This window comes from Colossoma macropomum, unplaced genomic scaffold (assembly GCF_904425465.1).
Source record: "Colossoma macropomum unplaced genomic scaffold, Colossoma_macropomum, whole genome shotgun sequence".
NCBI lineage: Eukaryota > Metazoa > Chordata > Actinopteri > Characiformes > Serrasalmidae > Colossoma > Colossoma macropomum.
In genome coordinates this window covers 8629278-8653805 of record NW_023494803.1, presented here as the reverse complement: position 1 = coordinate 8653805, position 24528 = coordinate 8629278, and positions in this window count along the sequence as shown.

Below are 24528 nucleotides of genomic sequence, written 5' to 3'. Positions count from 1 at the left end.
GGAGACAGCCCTGTTCAAGATTACAGTCCTAAACATTGAGTTCTAAACAAGCCAGTATGCATTCTTAGCGAATTCAATGCCATTTCAACCCTGAAGATGAAAAATTATGGTAATGATATAATCTATTAATGACAGCATGTTAGCAGGGTATGTTTGCATGTTATTTTTTTTTACTAAATGCATGACAAATGGATAAACAGGACAGGCACAATAAAATAAACCAAGAATAGTGCAACTTCATGTGCTAAGAAAATTTTCTGATGATTTTTTGGAGTATTGAAAGCATGTGGTTAAGCGTGTGGTACTAAAGCTAGCTCAGCAAACTAAAAAACTCCAAAACTCCACTTTGTAGTTCTACAGTTACAGACTGTAGTCCATCTGTTTCTCTGCATACTCTGTTAGCCCCCTTTTACCCTGTTCTTCAATGATCAGGACCCCCTCTGAGCAGGTACTATTTGGGTGGTGGATCATTCTCAGCACTGCAGTAACACTGACGTGGTGGTGGTGTCCAGCAGTGCTGCTGGAGTTCACTCACCGTCCACTCTGTTAGACACTCCTACCTTGTTGGTTCACCTTGTAGATGTAAAGTCAGAGACGATAGCTCATCTGCTGCTGCACAGTTTGTGTTGGTCATCCTCTAGTCCTTCATCAGTGGTCACAGGATGCTGTTGGTTGGATGTTTTTGCTTGGTGGACTATTCTCAGTCCAGCAGTGACACTGAGGTGTTCCTCAAAATTCCTGCAGCACTGCTGTGTCTGATCAACTCATACCAGTGGATAGACGTTAGATGAAGCTGAAGTTAGCTTCTGATTCTCTTTTTCTGTTCCACCTTAAATGATTTAGCAGTTGCGCTCAGATGCCTGTACAGGCACTGAGAATGATGATGAGGGGATGAGGACATATCCGAGTAGGTGGTAAATGAGAAATGCTGACCTTGACTTACTTCACTAGAATTTGTTTGTAGCACACTGACTGTCATAATTGTCCCATTTAAGATAAAAGCTTTCACCAGTTTTTCACCAGCTAGCCACCTTGATTATCTCTGAGTAGTGAGTAAGAAATCAAGAAGATGAAAATGTGCAAATTTTAGAAAAAGTCATTTTGCACAAAGGTAGTGCTTTGGGTGAAGCAGAAGAAATACAGTTAGAGTTTAGGATGGGCTGGTCTGCATGGTATAATTCCCCATCTGAAAAGTCCCAATCCAGCCCTGCTACAAGCTGGCTGATTGCTTTTAACTGGAGCTTTAAAAAGAGACAAAAATGGAAAGTGGAATATCCGGAACTCTTTTCTCTAGAGCTAAAACTTTGTATTTTTCAATGTACATCATAATGGAGATGCTTTAAAGTGTCTGTGTTTTGACGGCAATTCTTTCATCACGGTTTGAGATTCCACCCAGTTGCCTCGCCCCTCATGGAAAAAAAAACCCTCAAAGAATAATAGCGCTCCTAATAGCATCACTTGTTTAATTGAGCTTCCTATGCAAATCTTCCACAAACACTGTCTGATGAAAAGTGTTCAGTGGAAATCCTAGCTTGTGGCTGTTATCTCCCACTATCTGTAAGGTCACAAAGCCGCAGCTTCACGCTAGCTGAAAATAATTGCCACTGGCAGTGCATATGAAAGGGAAGCTTGCTGATTTTTCCAGTGGGGGCCTCTGAATTGTGCACAGCAGAGAAAGAAAGAGAAACAGGCCTTAGGGCAGGCAGAAATGTGGCGTAATTGCTTGTAATTAGTGTAATTAAAGTCTGTGGTGTAAAGGTGAGCAGAAGGGTTAGACACAGGTAGAGACACAGACACAGGTAGTACAGGTAGACATACAGGTGAAGGTAGAGATAAAAATGCAGATAGAGATGTACACTATGTCTAAATGAATTCACTTACTTTTCCCGGTGCACCCATTACTGACACAGCTTGTATAAACGTCTTAGAAAAGCATTGGCTAATAGAATGGGATTCTCTGGAGCAGCCTTGCATGAGCCTCGGGTTGCAATGCAAAGTGTTTAAATCCACCCAGCAATGGGCTGTGGAGCAGTGGAACTGTGTTCTCTCTAGTGATGGAGCTCCATTCAGTACCTTTGGGATGAGCTGGAGTGATCCAGAACTGATCGTCTAACACCAGTACCTGATCTCACAAATGCTCAATCAAATCTTTACAGCAATGTTCCAACATCTAGTGTAAAGCCTTCCCATAAGAATAGAGACTGTTAGTAGCAAAGGAGCACAAACTTGTGATTAATACCTTGATTTCAGAAGAAACATTGGATGAACAGGTGTCTACAAACCTTTGGACAGGTAGTTTAGGTACAGCTGAAGACAAGTAGAGATACAGATACATGTAGAGGTGCACATACAGTTAGAGATCCAGGTAGAAACACAGGAATAGAGTTGTACAGAAACACAGATAGAGATGCAGGTACGTGTAGAAACACTAGCATAGGTAGAGATACAGATACAGATTGAGATACAGGCAAAAGTACAAACGCAGGTATACATAGAGACATGGTACAAGTAGACACCAATACAGGTAGAACCACTGGTAAAAGAAACATATGTATAGGTAAAGATGGCAGTAGAAACACTAGTACTAGGGGAGACACACATTCAGGTAGAAACATAGGCACAGGCAGAGAAACAGGTACAAGTAGAAACAAAGATACGGATACTAGTAAAAACATAAATGCAAATGGAGGGTAGAGTCACATTTATGGGCACAGAAAGAGATACAAGTATGGGTAAAGGTACAAATACAAGTAGAGGTACAGATTCAGGTAGAGACACAGGTACAGTTAGAGATACAGAGTTGTAGAAATAAGTAGATACAGGTCCAGGTAGAGACACAAGCACAAGTACGGAGACAGGTACTGGTAGGGAGACAGGTGTTAGAACAGGTAGTGGCACAGATACAGTTTTAGATACAGAGTTACAGGTATAAGTAGAGACATAGGTACATGTAGAGTTTCAGATACTAGTCAAGTTACAGGTACAGCCACAAGAGCAGGTAGAGACACAAGTACAGGTAGAAACACAAGTAGAGTTACAGATACATGTCGAGTTACAGATACAGGACACAGATATAGGTACAGGTAGAAACACAGGTAGAGTTACGGATACATGTCGAGTTACAGGTGCAGGACACAGATATAGGTACAGGTAGAAACACAGGTAGAGTTACAGATACAAGTCGAGTTACAGGTACAGGACACAGATATAGGTACAGGTAGAAACACTGGTAGAGTTACGGATTGAGTTACAGGTGCGGACACAGATATAGGTACAGGTAGAAACACAGGTAGAGTTACGATACAAGTCAGTTACAGGTACAGGACACAGATATACTACAGTAGAAACCCAGGTAGAGTTACGGATACAAGTCAAGTTACGGGCAAGGACACAGATATAGGTACAGTAGAACACAGGTAGAGTTACGATACATGTTAAGTTACAGGTACAGGACACAGATATAGGTACAGGTAGAAACACAAGTAGAGTTACAGATACATGTTAAGTTACAGGTACAGGACACAGATATAGGTACAGGTAGAAACACAGGTAGAGTTACAGATACATGTTGAGTTACAGGTGCAGGACACAGGTACAGGTAGAAACACAAGTAGAGTTATGGATACAAGTCAAGTTACAGGTATAGGACACAGATATAGGTACAGGTAGAAACACAAGTAGAGTTATGGATACAAGTCAAGTTACAGGTACAGAACACAGATATAGGTACAGGTAGAAACACAAGTAGAGTTATGGATACAAGTCAAGTTACAGGTATAGGACACAGATATAGGTACAGGTAGAAACACAAGTAGAGTTATGGATACAAGTCAAGTTACAGGTATAGGACACAGATATAGGTACAGGTAGAAACACAAGTAGAGTTATGGATACAAGTCAAGTTACAGGTACAGAACACAGATATAGGTATAGGTAGAAACACAGGTAGAGTTACAAATACATGTTGAGTTACAGGTACAGGACACAGATATAGGAACAGGTAGAAACACATAGAGATACAGATCGAGTGGCAAGTACAGGTGCAGGTAGAGACACAAGTACAATTACTCAAGCCCAAGGATTGCAGAGGATGTTCTGAACTACAGGCACCCAACCAAGAAATACTGGCACAAAGACATCAACAGTTTAATTGTGGTATATTTTTACACTGGCAAAGTCTTTGTTTTTGCTGATTGTGCCAACACAGAACATTCAGTTTTACCTAAAGTTTATGTATGAGGCCTAAAGTTTTACTCACTCAAATGCTCTTCAGTCTTTGTAACACAGCTGTGAACCCCCACCTGCCCCTCCTTTATCTGCAGGTGGGCCATTGAGCAGTGATTCAGAGTAATGCATGGGAAATGAAGTTTCTCCCTGGAAAGAAGTGCTGAGGGTGTGAAATCAAGAACAGCTCGGGTGCTGTCTTGGGGAATCCTAATTAGGCTTGAAACGCTGATGGAGGGAACCTCAATTTTGATGATGCTGGGATGCCTGTTGTTAAGGCCTGGTATGGGACAGGGACAGGGGGTCAGAGGGGATGGGGTGAAGGGTGAAAAGGTGACAGCATTAAAGAGTAAGATTGATGAGACGGTTCTGCTGACTAGTACAGAACTCACCAGGTCAGAGGAACTGTGTGTGTGTTTCTTGGGATGTGTTATCACAGTCACATGCTGGCTGTTTGTTGCATTTTTACAAGGGCTGTCAGGTTAACACATTCATTTACGCAATGTAGCTTACGCATTTTCCAAAGTTGACCCCGCCAAACCATCAAGAGTAGAGCAGGCTGAAGCTCAGCTATTGTATGTTGTAATAATAGACTTTGATTGTCTATGAATCATAGATAGATGATTGTAGCATTCTCACTGAAATCTAGCCCTTAAATGTCTTTTATGGTGAATCCTTCAGCACCTTCTGCAGGCTCTGCTGGACAGTGTATGTGAGAGAACTACAGATAAATCAATGAGCAGCAAACTAACAAAAGCACCAGCAAAGTGAAGCTCCAGATCCTCCACTGTAACAATAATCCATGAGCTTTATGAACAAGAACGAGAGGCTGCAATCACAGATGACTTAGAACCCCTGACTGTATGTATGATAAATGTTATATATATATACTTAATGTTTGGAACATACAGACCGTGAAAGCTCCTCAACTCACTCAACTGAAATTCAGTATTTCCTTGTGCTTCTATTAGACAGACAAACTGAGAGACTTACAGAGAGATAAAGCTCAGTCATTCAGGTCAGACACTTTACATCCAATATTTAAACCCTGATCTGATCCAGTTGTTGTTTATAAGTTTAACCCCTTAAAATCTCAGGCTTATTACACACTAAGGCTTCTCGTTTAGTAAGTATAGGAACTTCAGTGCAAACAGACTGAGCTATTCTTAGATTATAGAAGTGTGTTATGGTCAAAGGGGTTAATATTCTTTAAAGCAAACATCTATAAGATGAATGTCCATAGTAATAAATAATAAAATTACTAAAATAAAATGAAGTAAATAACAAAACAAAGTTGTTACAAAATTAATATACAGAAGGAAGTTGCAATATAATTAATATCAAGAATGCAGTTGTAATGAAATTAATATCCATAATGGAATTCTAATAAAATTAATATGTAAAATGAATTTCTAATATCAAGAATGAAAAATTGAATACAATTAACATCCACAATGAAGTTCTAACTAAATTAATATGGGGTTATAAAGAATGCATATCCATAATGAAGTTACAATAAAGTTAATATCTAGAATTCCTCAGATTTCGAAAATGGTGATGAAATCTCGAGGCAAAACTTGACAAAAAGGCCTTGAATTTAAGATAATTAAGTTAATTATACTTTTTTTTTCCAGAATTAAGCTGACCATGTATGTTCTAGCAGGTGTGTGTTAGGAGTGATGTGGAAGTAGGTTTTATTGGCTTATGTGTGTGTTTGTGTGTGTGTGTGTATGTGTGTGTGTGTGCATGAGAGAGAGAGAGAGAATGAAAGAGAGAGAGAGAGTCTCCTGCTGGTCATTGTTTGTTTGAATGATTGACAGATGTGTATCACAGCATGTTAAGAGAGGTAGTTGGTCACACACACACACACACACACACACACACACACACACACACACCTCACTTCTACCCAAACCCACCCTGCCCATTCTCCCATTCCCCCCACTGAAGCTGTCAATCATTCTGAATCGGACCACTCAAGGTTTCTGCTCCCTCACTGTTTCCTTTGCTCCACCCTCAATTGATAAGACCCCGCCCCTTGCACCCCCTACTGAGTTTGACTGACAGCTTGACTGTGAGAATGGATGGTGCTCTGGGAATCCCCCCCCGCCTCCTTCGGTCCGGTCCTGGCCCAGTCTTGCCCTGCTGCTACGCCAGCCTCCCAGCGGATGACGCTAAGCTAATTAACCACTGGTGGTCATGTTTCGCGTCCTGGGAGCCACGGCCTGAACGAGCCGCCATAAATCATACAGACTGATGCTGACATTGAGCTTGAAAGCCAAACCTGTCACAACACACCAGCCAGCAGCCGTTTAACAGTGTGGGTTACTCTTTTCTTCTCTATTCTGTTAGCTGGGCCTTTCTTCTTAGCACAGGAAGGGAGACAGATGGAGAGAGAGAGAGCGAGGGATGGTGTTGAATGAGGGCATGTCCAGCAGGACTCCCTGGCCTCCCCCCTTGGGTGTTTTCTCTTTGAGAGTGGAATGTCTCCTCTTGCCGATTGTTCTTCGGCCCTTTGAGCCAATCCCTGAAAGGACTGACAGAGTCAGCAGAGCTTTTTGAAGTGGCGCAGTTCGGAGGTCTCTAGACATCTCGGAGATGGAGGAGAGTCTATTCACAGTAGTTTTTAATTATTTATGCCCTAAAACCAGCCAACATCTGACAGCAGTCCAAATGTGAGTGGCTAGCAAGAATTGCATTATTACTAACTACGCTGATTTCATCTGTCTGAAGTAATTTTCATCCTAAAACTCTTTAAAAGTGTTTCCACAGTGTTTATAATAATTTACACTCTAAAACTGGACAACATCTGACAGCAATCCAAATTTGAATGTTTTGCCTGACCTCAATTATGGTATGCTAACTATGCTAACTGGCCCTGATAAATGTCATCTTTTTACAGTAGTTTTTAATGGGTTACACCCTAAAACCAGCCAACATCTAACAGAAATCCAAATGTGAGTGGCTAGCAAGGTCTCAATTACATTATTACTAACTGTGCTAATGAATAGTGTGACTGTCCAGACAGATTTCATCTATCTAAAGTAATTTACATCCTAAGACTCTTCCAAAAGTGAATGGTTAGCATGATCTCAATTACTCTGTCCTAAATATGCTAACTAGCCCTGAGTGTTTCTGTGTTTCCACAGTGTTTATAATAATTTACACTCTAAAACTGGACAACATCTGACAGCAGTCCAAATTTGAGTTTTGCCTGACCTCAATTATGGTATGCTAACTTTGCTAACTGACCCTGATGAATTTAATCTTTTTACAGTAGTTTTTAATGGGTTACACCCTAAAACTAGCCAACATCTGACAGCAGTCCAAATGTGAGTGGCTAGCAAGAATTGCTTTATTACTAACTATTCTAACACATATTTAGTACGACTGTCCGGAGAAATTTCATCTATCTGAAGTAATTTACATCCATTACCTCTTCCAAATGTGAATGGTTCGCATGATCTCAATTACTCTGTGCTAACTATGCTAATTAGTCCTGGGAGTTTCTGTCTTTCCACAGTGTTTTAAAACCAGCCAACATCTGACAGCAGTCCAAATGTGAGTGGTTAGCATGATGACAATTACCTTAAACTGCTCTGGTAGGTAACATTTTTTCACAGTGGTTTATTATGTACACACTAAAATAGCCAACATCTAACAGTAATTGAAAAGTGAATGGTTTGCCTGACCTCAGTTATGTTATGCTAACTATGCTAACTGGCCCTGATGAATCTTTTCACAGTGATTTTAATTATTTACACTCTAAAACTGGCCAATTTCTAACACACAGCAGTCCACAAATGAACATGTTCTCAATTATATTAGAATTAGAATGAATAGGGTTTTCGGAAAATCACCTCTATCTCCCCCTGTGTTAAATAATGATGTTCAGAACCCGACACGTTTTGTCCTGTGAACATTCTTCTCTCTAATACCACTGGATCATCTGAATTACCAGGTCGTAAAGAGCTATAATACTAATATTGCTACATGCGAGCTAAAACTACTGCGCATCAATTTGATGTCACTAAGCTACATAAGGCGGGCTGTGCCGGTGCTCTGACGAGCTGTGCTACCTTATCGAAACATTCTACCGTAGGCGCTACATATCAGACCTTTCAATCCTCCATGAAGCTGAAGTCAGCTTCTTTTTGCCGGCTGCTTGTTTGAAGTTTCCCGTTCCACCTTAAATGGCGCCGCAGTTCAGAACATGACTGCTGCACCACTTAAGGTGGAACGGGAAAGGTCGAACAAAAAGCTGGCGAATGTCCTCAGAAAAATGTTACCAGCATTAAAATAAAAACTAGGATATTCTGAAAGCCTAAATCAGTTGATCAGGTGTGAGCAGTGATATTAAGCTGAGTCTGTACTGGATCAGCCTGAGCGCAGGTACGTTTGTAGATCTTTTCAAATCGTGCTAAAAGGAAAGATCGGTCGTGTTTCAGTGAGCATCAGATGAAGAACAGAGAACTGCAGGGAAACCGGCTGATTTTGTTCTGACTCCTTTTCGTCTGCCCTCAGTCTGTATATGGAAATGTACGCTGCCAAAACCCGCTTAACGAGGCTGCCAGTCTAATGATGTGAATTCAGTGTGCAGTAGTTTTAGCTCACATGCAGTAATATTCATATTTCAACTCTTTAACGACCTCATAATTCAGAGGATCCACTGGTGTTAGAGAGAAGAATGTTCACAGGACAAACCGTATCGGGCTCTGAACATATTTATTTAACACAGGGGGCGATAGAGGCGATTTTTCGAAAACCCTATTCATTCTGGCCATAGAGAAATGGAGCTCAGACCCGGAGTTCCTAATATGGGCATAAGAACATGGAGCGGACTACAAAATGACGACACGACTACAGTGGTCTATGCAAATGTGAATGGTAAGCATAACTGCAATTTCATTATGATAACTATGCTAATTAGTCCAGATAGCTGTTCTTAGCCGTCTAAGCATTTTGAGACAAAAAAAAAATCTTACAACAAATTCTAAGACCCAGACAAGGTCTAATGGACACAAATTAAGCCTCACTCCTAACTATAAAGGGCTTTTGATTGTTTTTCAATTGATGCTAAATGCTAACGCTGTGCCCCTGAAATCCAGACATGCACTTGCCTGGTGGAAATAAATCCAATTGCATTAAATTTCAATGAAGTTTCAGGCATTAAACTGAATACAAAGTAATCCCTGTAGAAGCAGCAGCAAAGTCACTTTAAGTGCAAAGACAGGAGTCATTCATCAGCGCTTGGCGCCTCGCCTGCTAATCTGAATTTGATGAATACGCGCGAGAAGAGATAAAGACATCATAAAAGAGTGCAGTGAAATTGATTGGGCAGTAAAGCACCTAACTAGGATCAAATGCTGGAGGCCTCAAGACTGAAGAGAGCATCATCAGACGGTATAACAGCATGTTTTACAGCATCTCTTTGGCTTACATTAAAACAAACAGATAAAAAAGAAACTCAGTTCTCTGAGACAATAAAACAGCTTAAATAAATAATTAAACAAAGGAGTTAATAATAAGAAGAAGTGGATAAAGTCAACGTTTAATATTTATGTTTGCCTTAATTATTAAAAATGTATGAAGAAAATGAAAAAGTTATGGTCTGTATAATTGTCACAGATGTTACTAGACAATGCACTAATCTTTATAAATAATAATAATGTAATAAATAATAATAATAATAATTTATTAAAAGAAAGATAGATATATAGATAGATAGATAGATAGATAGATAGATAGATAAAGTTGTATACACCTAAACTCATTAAAATAAATAAATCCGCAGAAAATCAATACATAGAGATTAACTTATTAACTTATTAAATAAATAAATAGATACATTGAATGTACATAGATTAACAAATAGAGACATAGATAAAAAAGTTAATAAATAAATAAATAAGTTACTAAATAAATAAATAAATAAATAAATAGTTGTACTTAAATAGAAACACAGAGAAACAGAGTTAAATAAATATCTAACAAATTAACTAACTAAATAAAATAAATAAATAATCGACCACCTTAAATATAAATAAATTAATAATAATAAAATAAATGAATAAATAAAGCAATACTTAGATACACAGCGAAACAGAAAGGTAACTAACTAACTGACTAAATAACCAACCACCTTAAAAATAAGTAAATAAGTAAATAATTAAATAGATAAATAAATAAATACATACATAAATAAATAATTAAATAAATAAAGTAGTACTTAGATACACAGGGAAACAGAAAGTGAACTAACTAACTAAATAACCACCCAATTTAAAAATAAGTAAATGAATAAATAAATAAATAAATAGATAGGTACTCAGATACACAGAGAAACAGAAAGTTAACTGACTAAATAACTAAATAACCAACCACCTTAAAAGAAATAAATAAATAAACATAGATAAATAAATAAACCCAGTAGTACTTAGATACACAGGAAAATGGAGTTAAATAAATAACTAATAAATTAACTAACTAAAGAAATATTGATCAGCTAATAAATGAATTTTAAATAAATTAATTAAGTGGCACTTGAAACAGAGAGCATGGTCGTTCATTAAATTACAAACAAATTAACTAACTAACTTTACAGTCAACTGTTAACCAACTAACTAAATACATTTAAAAACAAACAACTAAATAGACAGAGTGGTGTTGTGTTACATACACAGTGAAAAAGACAGTTAAATAAATAACAAACAAAGTAACTAAGTAACCAAACTGTACACAGACAATCAGACAGAGATAAATAAATACATTTATTAAATAAATAAATAAAGGCGAGAGAGTTGGACACGTTTAATTCCACATTAGCCAGGGCTCTGATCAATATGTTCGATTGAAAGTTACTCTGTAGTCCCCCATCCATCTACATGTCAGGGGGCAGGTGTGTGTGTGACGTGTGTTTGAATGTGGAGCGACGGCAGATAAATCCAGTTACGCTGTGATTAGATTACAGTGAGGCAGGATGAATGAGATCAGCCTGAGAACGGACAGAGAAAGAAAGAGGGGGGCTAATAGAACACACACACACACACACACACACACACACACACACACACACACACACACACACTGAGCCCTCATAGTGCAGTGCGGCCCACTCTCTTCACCTCCACCCCAAAAACTTCCTTCCTCTACTCTTTCATATTGATAGTGCTCCCAAAGGGGGGCTGCAGTCGCCTCACCGTGGAGCCACGAGAGGAGTTGCTCAAGAGGAGATCACTGAGTTGTTCACAGTGGTGGTGATAGGAACCAGACGTCCACCTCTAAAAGTTCCCTCACAGAAAGTTACTACATGAAGTAATTATGAATGTTTGATGTCTGAGACGTCGTTATACAGTAGGAGCTTTTGGCCTGAATCATATTTTTAAAAGATATTCATGGTGGAGGGATACATGCAGGGTCTTGAAAGGCAACATAGTCCCCAAAGAAAACTTCTTTTTTTAGATTTAGCACTATTTTACCATCATCATTGAATTCTCTTTTAAATTGAACCCAATTAAAACTCCTATTGGGGATCAATAAAGTTATCTAATCTTAACCCTCACAGCTTCCTTGTGGTGCATAAGCCTCAACGCGCCTCGTCTTACACTTGGTTGAAGTATTTCTCACTCGTAGCTCATTGAAACAAGTGGAGAAGTTGTGTTGAAAATGCAGATTCTAAACTAGAAGAGCGGATATTATATGAATATTTTGATTTGTTGTCTACACAATCTTTGCAGAAAGAGAATGATTTTGTCATTATTTGACATTGAAACAATGACTGAGTGAATGAATGTCAATATAGAATGTAAACTGTAATGTATTATGTATTTGTACTTATTGACTATGCAATGTCAAAAGCAAAAAAACATCTCTACACTTCTAAGGGTTAATTTATATTGTTAATTGTGATCTTTTGAAGCGACAGGTTTCAGGAGCTTTTTCAATCAGGGAAGGCCAAAGCTACTCCTTCAATCTGTCTTGTATTTTATTCATTTGAGGTCCATTTATGTACAAAATACAGTCACAATTTATTGTTACCATTTAATGACCATTTGCCAGCCTCTGTTTACCCGTTAGAATTAAACCAAACACAATAGCATGAACCTCCGGGTACTCCGGTTTCCTCCCATGGTCCAAATACATGCAGTCAGGCTGACTGGAAATGCTGAATTGCCCCTAGGTGTGAGTGTGTGTGTGATTGTATATGTCTGTCTGCCCTGTGATGGACTGGCGACCTGGCCAGGGTGTATCCTGCCTTCCGCCCAATGACAGCTGGGATAGGCTCCAGCACCCCACCGCGACCCAGAAGGATAAGCGGTTTAGATGATGTATGTATGACAATAGCATGAAGAAAGCTGGGATAAATGAGTGAAACAGACTCTATACAGGTGGTGTTGTAGTTCACTTCACTCTTGGCTGGGCATCCAGGAAATGGCGGCATGGCCAGTCAGATGAACAACAGGCCGACGTACAACAGGCAGACATGAGCTGGCTTGATATGCCTGCTAGGATAGCTTTTGCTTGGTGATTAGTGTTTGCACAGTGTCTTTAACTCGAACACAGATGAACAAACAGATGGATGACAGGCAGACAGGCAGACAGACGAACAGACGGACGGCAGGCAGACAGATGAACTGGCTTATTTTACTTTCTAGGTTAGCTTTCGCTTGGTTGTTAGCATTTAGTCTTTAAGTTAATCACACTGGAACACAGATGAGCAAAATGACGGATGGATAGACGGACAATAGGGTAGGTTAGATAGGATAGCTTTTGCTTGGTTGTTAGAGTTTGGTCAACGAGTTTCTCTGGCTCAAACACAGATGAACAGATGGACATCAGGCAGACAGATGAGTTAGCTTGATATGCTTGCTAGGTTGTTAGCATTTTGTCAGTGAGTTTATCCAACTCGAACACGGATGAGAGGACAGATGGACAGACAGACAGATGACAGGCAGACAGATAAGCTAGCTTGATGTGCTTGCTATGTTAGCTTTCACTTGGTTGTTAGCATTCGCTCAGTAACCCTGCGCTCACCCATAAAGCGACACAATGCAACAAGACAGCCGGAGGTCAGTTCCTATATTTTGGCAACCCAACATATAGGGGCCATTTACTTGTTATCAAGAGCAAGACGAACCTACTTAGAAAGAAAACATGAATTTAGGTTCCCTGGGGCTTTAAGAAGAGTGAGGAAAGTTCAGTTGTCCTTGAAATGGGCCCGTTAATAAAAGTCAACCAAATGAATGAGTGTTTGAATTTGAATTAACATTAATAGAGAGTTTTCTTGTGATCTTCTAGTGTCTGATTGCTGAGCCAGACCTGCTTCAGGGAGCTTTGTGGAGAAGGAGGACGTTTATGGCTGGCTGTGGTGTGAAAGGTGCACTTTGCCATTCATCGCAGTGCAGTCCTGTCACCCTCAGCAGGAAACGCCTGTCAGAGTGGAGGCGGGATGTTGAGTGATTGGCGTCCCGACAGCTTCCTCCCCTCAGATGGAGAGCTGCACTACCTGCTCACCTTCACTGAGGACAGCTGGGGGTCCTGCGTTTGATCAGTCAGTTTTCATATACATGGTTCGCTTTGCTGGCCATCATGTCCAGTTTAATGGAAGGAAGTTTAAAGGTCATGCATTTTTTCCCCTTGCTGTGATGTCACCAGTCATCAGCACTCAAACCTTTCAGGTGTTTAAACCAGGTTTGGACCAAAAGCGTTTCAATATGAGCTTTTAACAGTAGTTTAAAACAGAAAACTGTCAGTTAATGTCGCTGAGGGATCAACACCGAGCTGCTTTATGACCACTGAACGTTTGCATGTGTCGTTCTGTAAAAATGAGATATTATTTGAAAAGTCTCATAATAAGATAAAGTGTCTGGAAACTTTTGACAGGCGGTTCAGCAGTGAGTTTATTACCTAGTTTGTTCTTAAATCACATTTATTTGAGTGAAAACATGAAGTGATTTAGTGAGACAGAGAGACAGTCGGAGAGAGAGAAATAGACAGGGAGAGAACGAGAGAGAGACTTAGAGAAATACAGAGAAACAGAGATAGAGAGACAAAGAGAAAAAGAGAGAGAGACCTAAAGAGACAGACAGAGAGACTGAAAGGCGGACAGACATAGAGAGAGAGAGATTCAGAGAGAGAATAAGAGACAGAAAGAGACACTAAAAGAGAGAGAAGTGGAGCGAGAGGGAGACATAAAGAGTGATATGAACTAAGAGAGAGGAAAAAGAGAGAGAGAGAGAGAGAGAGAGAGAAAGAGAGCTTAAGTATATTAAAGATGGATAAATGTCTAATTTACAACTGTCAGAAACACATTCCAGCATTCTAGACAGGGTGTGTGTGTGTGTGTGTGTGTGTGTGTGAGTGTGTGTGTGAGTGTGTGAGTGTGAGTGTGTGTGTGTGTGTGTGTGTGTGTGTGTGTGTGAGTGTGTGTGTGTGTGTGTGTGTGTGCCCACAGATGATATATGGTTGGTTTCCTCTTCCTGTAGCTCAGGGTGAATGTTTCAGACAGACCGTTACAGCCTCGCTTCCGACTGTACATGATTAACGTCTATACGTGTGTGTGTGTGTGTGTGTGTGTGTGTGTGTACGTGTGTGTGTGTAGGTGTGTGTGTGTACGTGTGTGTGTGTGTGTGTGTGTGTGTGTGTACTTGTGTGTGTGTACGTGTGTGTGTGTGTGTGTGTGTGTACTTGTGTGTGTGTACGTGTGTGTGTGTGTGTGTGTGTGTGTACGTGTGTGTGTGTGTGTGTGTGTGTGTCTCATTCTGTAGTCATGCTGTGGTATGTGATTTGCTGAGTGGACCAGGAAGGACCAGATACTCACCTGTTTCTGGTCACCACCCTTTCACACCTGCCGTGTGAGTGAAGAGTGATCCTGATGATGCAGGTGTGAACGTATTTTAATAGTTATGTGCATATTAACACGCACAGCTACATCAGGAGCGGGACATCCGAAAACCACGGAGGGGCAGCAGATCCACACGGCCAAAAAAGATAAGGAGCCACCTGAATATTAGTCAGGAGAGGATCAACAGGAGAGTCATATTTATAGCCCATCATCAACTGCCATCTTCTCTCAGTACACAGTGCATCACAGTCAATACAGAGCGAAGCAACACCCAATCCCATTTCTCCTCTCGCCCCACCACTTAGCCCTCATCCCTTAATTTTGCATGGTCCCCTTTAGGGGTAGGGTGTCCTGATTCTTGTTGAGATAGAGGGGTAGGGTGAAGTGTTAGGGCCACACGGCCCTCCAAACGGAGGTTTTTCAGCGACGCACTCCAAACAGTGTTGCGAGAAAAAAAGAAAAACAGGCAAGATGGCTGAGCAAGAGAACAAAGAGACCAAAGAGACCCACAAATATGAGAATTTTCTCCATTAAAAATTACAATTACTATTGTATTGTCTTAGTTTAATGTCGTTGTAATGCATTAACGTCCTTTTCATTATCAGTCATAAAAATCGCTAGTAGTTTGCTGATTTCTTGGCAGCTAGCTAATTTTCCCTTTCCACCTTAAATAGTGCTGTAGTTACATTCTGGTGCTATAGACGTTAGAACTGCAGCTCCATTTAAGGTGGAACGGGAAAATTCAAACAAGAAGCTGGTGAATATCTGACGTCAGCTTCATATCACTGAAGAATTAGGGGTGGGTGATAATAAATAATTAATCCCCCTTTGAAGGCATATGATTCCCTAAATGTAACTAAAGCCCAGCAGTGAGGTTGCTGAACTTTACCCTCCTCTGCCATCACTGCAGACTCTACAGAGCAGCGCTAGTAGCTGTTAATGAATTAATGCTCTTTTTTTATTTGAGGGTCCCATTTTGTAGGGAGGATTTTCACCACTACCCCTTGTAACTCCAAGGGGCAAGATGACACTCAAAGACAAGGGGTAGGGGTAAAAATAAGAAATGGCATTGGGCCTATGATTGTTTTTGCCAGCTACTGCTATTGACGGATGTAGATGAAGTAATTGGTTTAGTGGGACATGATGATTGGCTAGCCACTAAATGACCCCCTGACACCAGGCCTGTATATAAGTATCTATAAGTAATAATAATAACCCATTTGTATTATACACCAATCAGCCATAACATTTAAACCACCTCTTTGTTTCTACACTCACTGTCCATTTTATCAGCTCCACTGACCATATAGGAGCACTTTGTAGTTCTACAATCACAGACTGTAGTCCATCTGTTTCTCTGCATACTTTGTTACCATGTTCTTCAATGGTCAGGACCCCCACAGGACCACCACAGAGCAGGTATAGTTTGGGAGGTGGCTCATTCTCAGCACTGCAGTGACCCTGACATGGCAGTAGTGTGTTAGTGTGTGTTGCACTGGTACAAGTGGATCAGACACACACAGTGGAAATGTGTATTGTGGTCGGATTAAAAGAGATTGTTTATGGAGGCCACTAAAGAAAAGGACTCCCCAGATTGGTACCAGCATAAAATCTCACTTCTTTCTATTTATGTATTGTATATATTAACATATGCATTTAATAATGTACAAAATTTGTGTAGCTCGATTTATTATTTTAATTCTGGTGTTAAAATAATACCCTCTGTATCTTCATTGATTCTTTTCTGTTATTTAACAGCTCTTTCACCCTAAGGCTGAGAGAGAGAGACGGGGTGAGAGAGATGGACAAAGAGCTGTATTTAGGCTTTAGATTGAAACACCTTTTGAAAGCTGGAGTTTTAAGAGGTTTGCGTTCTTTTAAAAGCTTTTGTCCTCCTCTTTCCTCCACTCTCTCGCTCTTTCTTTCTGTGCTTTGTGTCTGGAGGTGTGTTTGACCCTTTAATCACTGCCTCAGGTGAGCTCCAGCACTGCTAATGGATCACACACACACACACACACAGAGTTTGTTGATGTGTGTAAGTAAACAAGGAACTTCTTTAGGTTTGCTATTGTGGTGCATGATCCTGACACAAAGACGTCTGTTTCCACACACACACACACACACACACACACTGAAGTGAGGATGCTCCTTCAGCTAAGAAAGAGTCTGAAACTGTTCTGTGTTGAAAAAAATACTTTTACCCCTTTAACCCCAGCTTATTATTCACTAACTACTATCAATTATTCAGTATCTATTTGAATTGTTCAGTATCACCATCAATTATTGAGTCACCACTATCAATTATTCAATATCTTCTATGAATTATTCAGGCACCACTATCAACTATTTAGTATCTACTATCAGTTATTCAGGATCTACTATCAATTATTCAGTGTCTACTATCAATTTTTCAGTATCTACTATCAATTATTTAGTATCTACTATCAGTTATTCAGGACCTACTATCAATTATTTAGTATCTACTATCAGTTATTCAGGATCTACTATCAATTATTCAGTATCTACTATCAATTATTCAGTGTCTACTATCAATTATTTAGTATCTACTATCAACTATTCAGTATCTCCTATGAATTATTCAGTTACTACTATTGATTATAGAGTCACCATTATGAATTATTCAGTATCTACTATCAATTATTCAGTAACTACTATTAATTATTTAGCATAAATAATTTATATAATTAGTATAAAGAAATTACTATGAATTGTTTAATATCTTTGAACAATGATTTAGTTATTACCACAAATTATGCAGTAATTACTATGAATTATCCATAACTATTTATTATACAGTAATGACTATAAATTATTCAGTAATTACTACAATCTGTTCAGTTAAAAATGTTCAGCTATAAGTATGATATGGCAATTACTATGAGACTAATATATAGGATATATGGTTAGGAGAGTGAGGACTAGAAGTCTGGAGCTTCTGAAGAGTATAAGGAGAAGAGTAAAAGAACTATCTATGTACTGCTTTTACGAATAATAGCAGCAATATAATAAATGAATTTATTCATACTCCACCCACTAATGCTCCATAATAGCTGCTTGCAAGGTTAGTTAAGATTTACATGACAGTGAGTCTGTTTACATGGATTTAATAATCCAATAACTGCAGAAAATCAGATTTTGTCAGTAATCCGATCAACGCGTTTACATTCACTTGAGTAATCAGATAATGTGAAAACTCCAGGTCTACATGAGTCAGACAGTAATCAGATTTCTGCTTTGCACCCATCCAATAAACTCACAGAAGAAGATATGATGTAAACATAATGTAAAACTCAACCTTCATGCTGTTTTTTTGTTTTGTTTTGTTTTGTTTTACCCTCATGCCATTTTACTGGAAATATGAACAACGATCTAGAAGAAGAAGAATATTTAAATCCTTCATTTCGTCCAGCATGCATTTGGTTTAGTGTTGCTCCAAAAGTGTTTTGCTGGGTCTCGCGGCAACGCTGCTTGATTATTTCGGTACAGCAGTCTGTTTTCACATATGAGCAGACTGAAAGAAATCAGAGTAAGAGTTTACATGCACCGATAAATCTAATTACTGAGCTAAAATCCAGCTCTCTTTGTTAGATTCCTTCATTGTATTTCTAGACCTTACTCCAATCTGAGAAATCAGAATGTGCTGTTTACATGACCATGTAAACACTCACTCACAGTCCACCGAATGAGTTGAAATACTCTTGTAATACAAAATTTTCACAAACCATTTGCAGTGCAGTTTTTCCATTAGAATGGAATCTGTGATGCTTGTCCAACTAAGGCTGCAGTTGTGCAGTTGTGAGGCAGAGCATGAACAGGACAAATGATTGGCCAGTATTGTCTTACAGCGATATATGGCTGCTCATTTAAAAGGAATAATTCAGTTCCCCCCAACCCCAGATGTAGTTGATCAGCCAAGACATGTTTGGTATCTAAACTTAGCTTCTTTAGTTTTACATCAGAGCTACAGATGAGATACGAGCAAGACATGGTGAAATGCTTTAGTCATCACCACCTGTAATACAGAGAGAGAAATAAATATTGAGTTACCTTTAGATGCCTGATGTTGTGATATAGCATTTAGACACTGTCTTCATACTGAGTTGAGTATAATATAATTATTATATTGAATATTAGAGTGAACTGTGGGGTCGCTGTGCGTAATACGGATATTAAGTTCAATGTGCTGAATCGCTGTATTGTCTCTGGTCTTTTTGGGCTGTGTCGCCGTGGCGACTGGGAGGAAGTGAAGGCCTCAGGGGTCAGCGTGTGAGGTCATGGGGCGACACCCAGAACAGAACCTGATACTCACCCGGCGACACAGCGCTCTGACAGATAAGGAAATGAGACGGGTGATCGGGCGCTGCTGAAACGCGCACACACATAGAGCCAAAGACCTCTACAATGCCCCTCGGGGGGCTTCGTGGTTTCTTCAAAATGCTCCTGAACCCCCATCCCGACACGCACGCAGAGTGATGATAGGCAATGTCTAGGAGGAGGGAAAGCCCAGCAGTATCAAAGCAGGACGTCCAAGAGACGAGTGTGAGTGTCTGTCAGTGGGGAACCCTCAGGACCTTCTAGACCTTCAGAGAAGGCCTAATGATTCCTGTGAAATAAAACAATGTGACTGTAAGATTAAAATGTTGAAATGTCTAAAATGTTCAAATGGCCAACGGAAATGTATCTGGTCAGGTATATGGTGTCAAGGTACATACAGCCAAGTAATTTCTTCCATTGGTTAGCACTTCAGGAGCTGGACTGAAGGCCTTACATGTTAGTGTAGCTACCAACATAAATTAGCAACAGTGGATTCAGCCAATCTCATTTGGTTTACAGAAGTTTGGACTAATTTTGTAAGAAAAAATGTTACTCTAGTCATTCTGAAAGTTCTAGATATGTCACCGACTGTGAATATGAGCCATAACTGACCAGGTTTCAGGTAGTTGTTAGGAATGGAAAACACTGGTGGCAGCTTTATGCCAGGATTCTACTGAAATACCCACAGTGAAACAGACACATACAAGATAAAATATATGTTAAAGCTTCAAACAAAACATATTGCATGTATTTTACAAGCTTTGAATGTGCACTGTAACCTAAACGTTGATGTAAACTGCCAATGTTTTAGTGCTAACATACTACTACATAGGTGTGCTAGCAGAAGTTAGCATTGTTTTAGAGATGGGTTATTTCTCATTTTTTGACTTTTGCATTTTGACGTTTACAGCCTGAACTGAAGGCCTAGAGAAACTTACAGTCAGAATTGTTCACAGTGGTGGTGATCGGAACCAAACGTCCACCTTCAAAAGCTCCCTCACAGAAAGTTATGATGTGAAATGGTTATGAATACGCTGCCTGATGCCTGAGACATTGCGCGAGTTTACATGCACTCAATAATCCAATCATAATCGGATTTCCGCAGTTTTCTGATTGATCTTATAGTCATGCAAACAGCACACTCTGATTTCTTAGATCGGAGTAACGTCTGGAAATCCGATTAAGAAATCTGATAAAGAGAGCTGGATTTTAGCTCAGTAATCAGATTTCTAAGTGCATGTAAACTCTTACTCTGATTTCTTTCGGATTTCTTAGTCTGCGCATGTGAAGCTGTCTACATCCTTGACGAAATGAAGTGAAATAAATTTTTTTTATCTTCTAGATGACATATGATCATATTTTCAGGTAAAGTGCCACAATGTCAAGCTGCGGCCTGAAGTTTGAGTTTTACATTATGTTTACCTCACGTCTTATTCTGTGAGTTTATTGGCCGGTCGCAGAAATCCTATTACTGTCTGATTCATGTAGACCTGGAGTTTTCATGTAGACCTAGAGTATCTGATTACTCAAGTACATGTAAACGCATTGATCAGATTACGGACAAAATCTGATTTTCTGCAGTTATCGGCTTATTAAGTGCATGTAAGCGCGCTCAATGTATTATAATAGTTTTGTGAACGTTTTGAAACCACTTTTTAAACTCATTCATGGTGGAAGTGTACCTCCAGGGCGCTGTGAGGCAAAATAGTCCCCAAAGAAAACAATTTTCCAGATTTAGGACTATTTATCATCATCAACATTACATATAAAACTCAGAAGACATGTGTAGGTTCACTGGTGGTTCTGGATAATAAATAAATGGTTATATTTGTGTTGTATTCATGGCCACCCCTGGTTCCTATCACCACCACTATAAAGACATCTGTAAGTCTGTAAATTTCTCTACAGTGCATTTCACATCAAACCACTCTGAATGGCTTTGTTTACATTTCAACTCATTTCTGCAGAAATTGTAACTAAAGAAAAAAGAAATGCAAAGAAGCACAAACATTATTTTATGTGTTTGCTTCATATATATTTCACAGCTTGACCATCATTGTTCCTCTCCAACCAGTGGTCAGAGCACTGACACAGACATAATAAAAAAGTGCTGTTATCAGATGCATCAACGCAACTAGATACTTTTCAACCAATCAGACTGGGTGGTTGGAACTGTTGTATAATATCAGAGATTTGAACGGGGCATCAGGAAAAGACAGCAAAGGCCTTTTCTTCTGACCCTTAGCCATGGGCCAAGCAAGTTGACCATCATATCAGCGCCCTCGTCTTCCCTGAGGACAGGAAGTGTGTATCGTTGTGTTGATGGATGTGTGTGTGTGTCTCTGTGTTCTTTGGCCAGGTGAACACTTTCGCTCTGACCCCGACGCTGCCTCTACGAGCTGAGGCTTGAATGTGATGAGTGAAGAGCGTTAGGGGGCAGGGATAGAGTGACCGCTTTGCGTGGTTTTCCCCCGACCTTCCACATCAACACAGTCGAGTTTATTCAAAGTTCACATGTCAAAGATGGTGGAACAGTTGATGAAGTTAATTATGTAATTACATTTAATGAAAGTGTCTCAGACGATGTTTTACCACATCACACCCAAAGCCCAGAGACCAGAGACCACCCGTTACTTAATTTCCAGTCAAAACATCTATTAAGTACGAGTTATTCTTTTTTCAGCATCAGGAAAAAAGCAGAAAAATGTATCTAACTTATCTGTAGTATTAAATGTAACAACAGCTACATTTACTCAGTTACATATACACCAACCAGTCACCCCAGTAAAACCACCTTCATACTTAATTAGCCCCCTGTTACCCTGTTCCTCAATGGTCAGGACCCCCACAGGACCACCACAGAGCAGGTATTGTTTGGGTGGTGGATCATTCTCAGCACTGCAGTGACACTGACGTGACGGTAGTGTGTTAGTGTGTGTTGCACCGGTACGAGTGGATCAGACACAGCAGTGCTGCTGGAGTTTTTAAACACCTCAGTGTCACTGCTGGACTGAGAACAGTCCACCAACCAAAAACATCCAACCAACAGCATCCTGTGGGCAGTGTCCTCTGACCACTGATGAAGGACTAGAGGATGACCAACACAAACTGTGCAGCAGCAGATGAGCTTAGATCTACAAGGTGGACCAACAAGGTAGGAGTGTGTAACAGAGTGGACAGTGAGTGGACACAGTGTTTAAAAACTCCAACAGCACTGCTGTGTCTGATCCATTCGCACCATCACAACACACACTAACACACCCTCAGTGTTACTGCAGTGCTGAGAATGATCCACCACCCAAATAGTACCTGCTCTGTAGGGGTCCTGACCATTGAAGAATATGGACTACAGGCTGGAACTGTAGAACCACAAAGTGCTCCTATGTGGTGGGAGCTAATAAAACTCTCTCTGACTCTCTCTCTCTCTCTCTCTCTCTATATATATATATATATATATATATATATATATATATATATGAGTGCAGATGCTTCCAGACAGGTGTACTGCATGATACAATGAACCCCCTTAAGTAATGGAAGCTAATAAGCTAATAGCCCACCAATTAGCGTCAAACTCATCATGCCTTGGCTTATCAGCTACATTTGTGGAAAGGGGAAAAACTGTTCCTTGAAAAGATGGTACCAAAGAGCGAAACAGGCCCAAACATACCAAGGGGACATTTTTCGAGGCTGTTCTGCGACCGCCGAGTAAAACGATCTTTGACGCCAACGTAATTACACCTGCTGATCAAAGTGACCGTGATATTAAAGAGGAAGAAGTGTGACCTTATCACCCAAGGCGCTTCTAGCATCCAAGTCGAAACCAACAGGCTTTGCTTTCTGCTGTCAGGTTTTTGTGGTTAATTAAGATGAATCTGAGACAGATGCATGAGATGTTTCTGGCATATTTCTGCTTTTGTGATGTGGTCTGGGTCTGTATGAAGTCAAGTAAGAGGGAACTGGCTAAGAGGCATTAAGAGGCTGGTTAAAAGTTCACAGAAGCTGGGGTTTTTCCACTGCACGTTTAGAAACAAGAACCGACCCAAACAAACCAATGGAACTTGCTGTTCTGGTTCTAGTTCATTTTTTAACCTGGTTGAAACAGCTGGAACTGCCAGATCCACAATGAATGATTTAGATGTCTTCTTGGTCATTATATGCCACTCTGAAGCATCCAGTTTGGCTAATTAGCTACGTTGCTTGCTAGTTAGCTTGTTAGCTGACATGAAATTATACACTGCACTGTTCTGCAGTCACAGAATCACAAAAATACCTACAAACAAAGCTTTATTTTTCTCTCTTGAGAGTAAACTGAGATATTAGCTACCTCGCTTGCTGGTTGGCTTAGCATACCATTAGTTGTGCTGACTGGAAACAACATATAGTGCACTTTTCTGCACTTACACACCCACAAAATTAGACAGAATCATGTGTAGAATCCAACAAAGCTTCTATTTTCTGTCTAGTGTTAAAATATGAGCAAAAATATTCATTCTATCATGACTTGCTCGCTGGTTAGCTTAGCATAACATTAGTTATGCTGACAGAAAACCACATAGTTCACTTTTCTGCACTTACACACCCACAAAATTAGACAGGCTCATGTGTAGAATCCAACAAAGCTTCTATTTTTACGTAAAAATACTCATTCTGTGAAAACTAGCATAAATGCCAACAGTTAATATTAGCTTCCTAACTAGCTCAAGGTCATATTGGTGACTCTTTACAATATAATAATTCTGAAAACAGCAGTCAAAACTGTTCTAGGTTGCATTCTGGTGAACTTACTCTGTTGTGACAGTTATCTTCCCCTGGAAGAGTAAATCATTTGATAAACTGTTGTTAGCTTCAGCTGAAAGTGTTAGCAAAGACAGAACCCTGCTAGAAAACCAGCGTAGACCAACATAGCTGGTCACCAGGAAAACCTGGATATGCTGTGTTTCGGATGCTGGCATGCTGGTCAAGAGCAATGGAGGTCAATGCTGATCACCACCAAAACCAGCACGTTGTGTGTTGGATGCTGACCATGCTGGCCGATCAGCTAAACCAGCACCAGACCAGCTTAGACCAGCATAGACCAGTTTGTTTTTCTCAGCAAGGAAGAGAACACTCTCTAGTACCAGGCC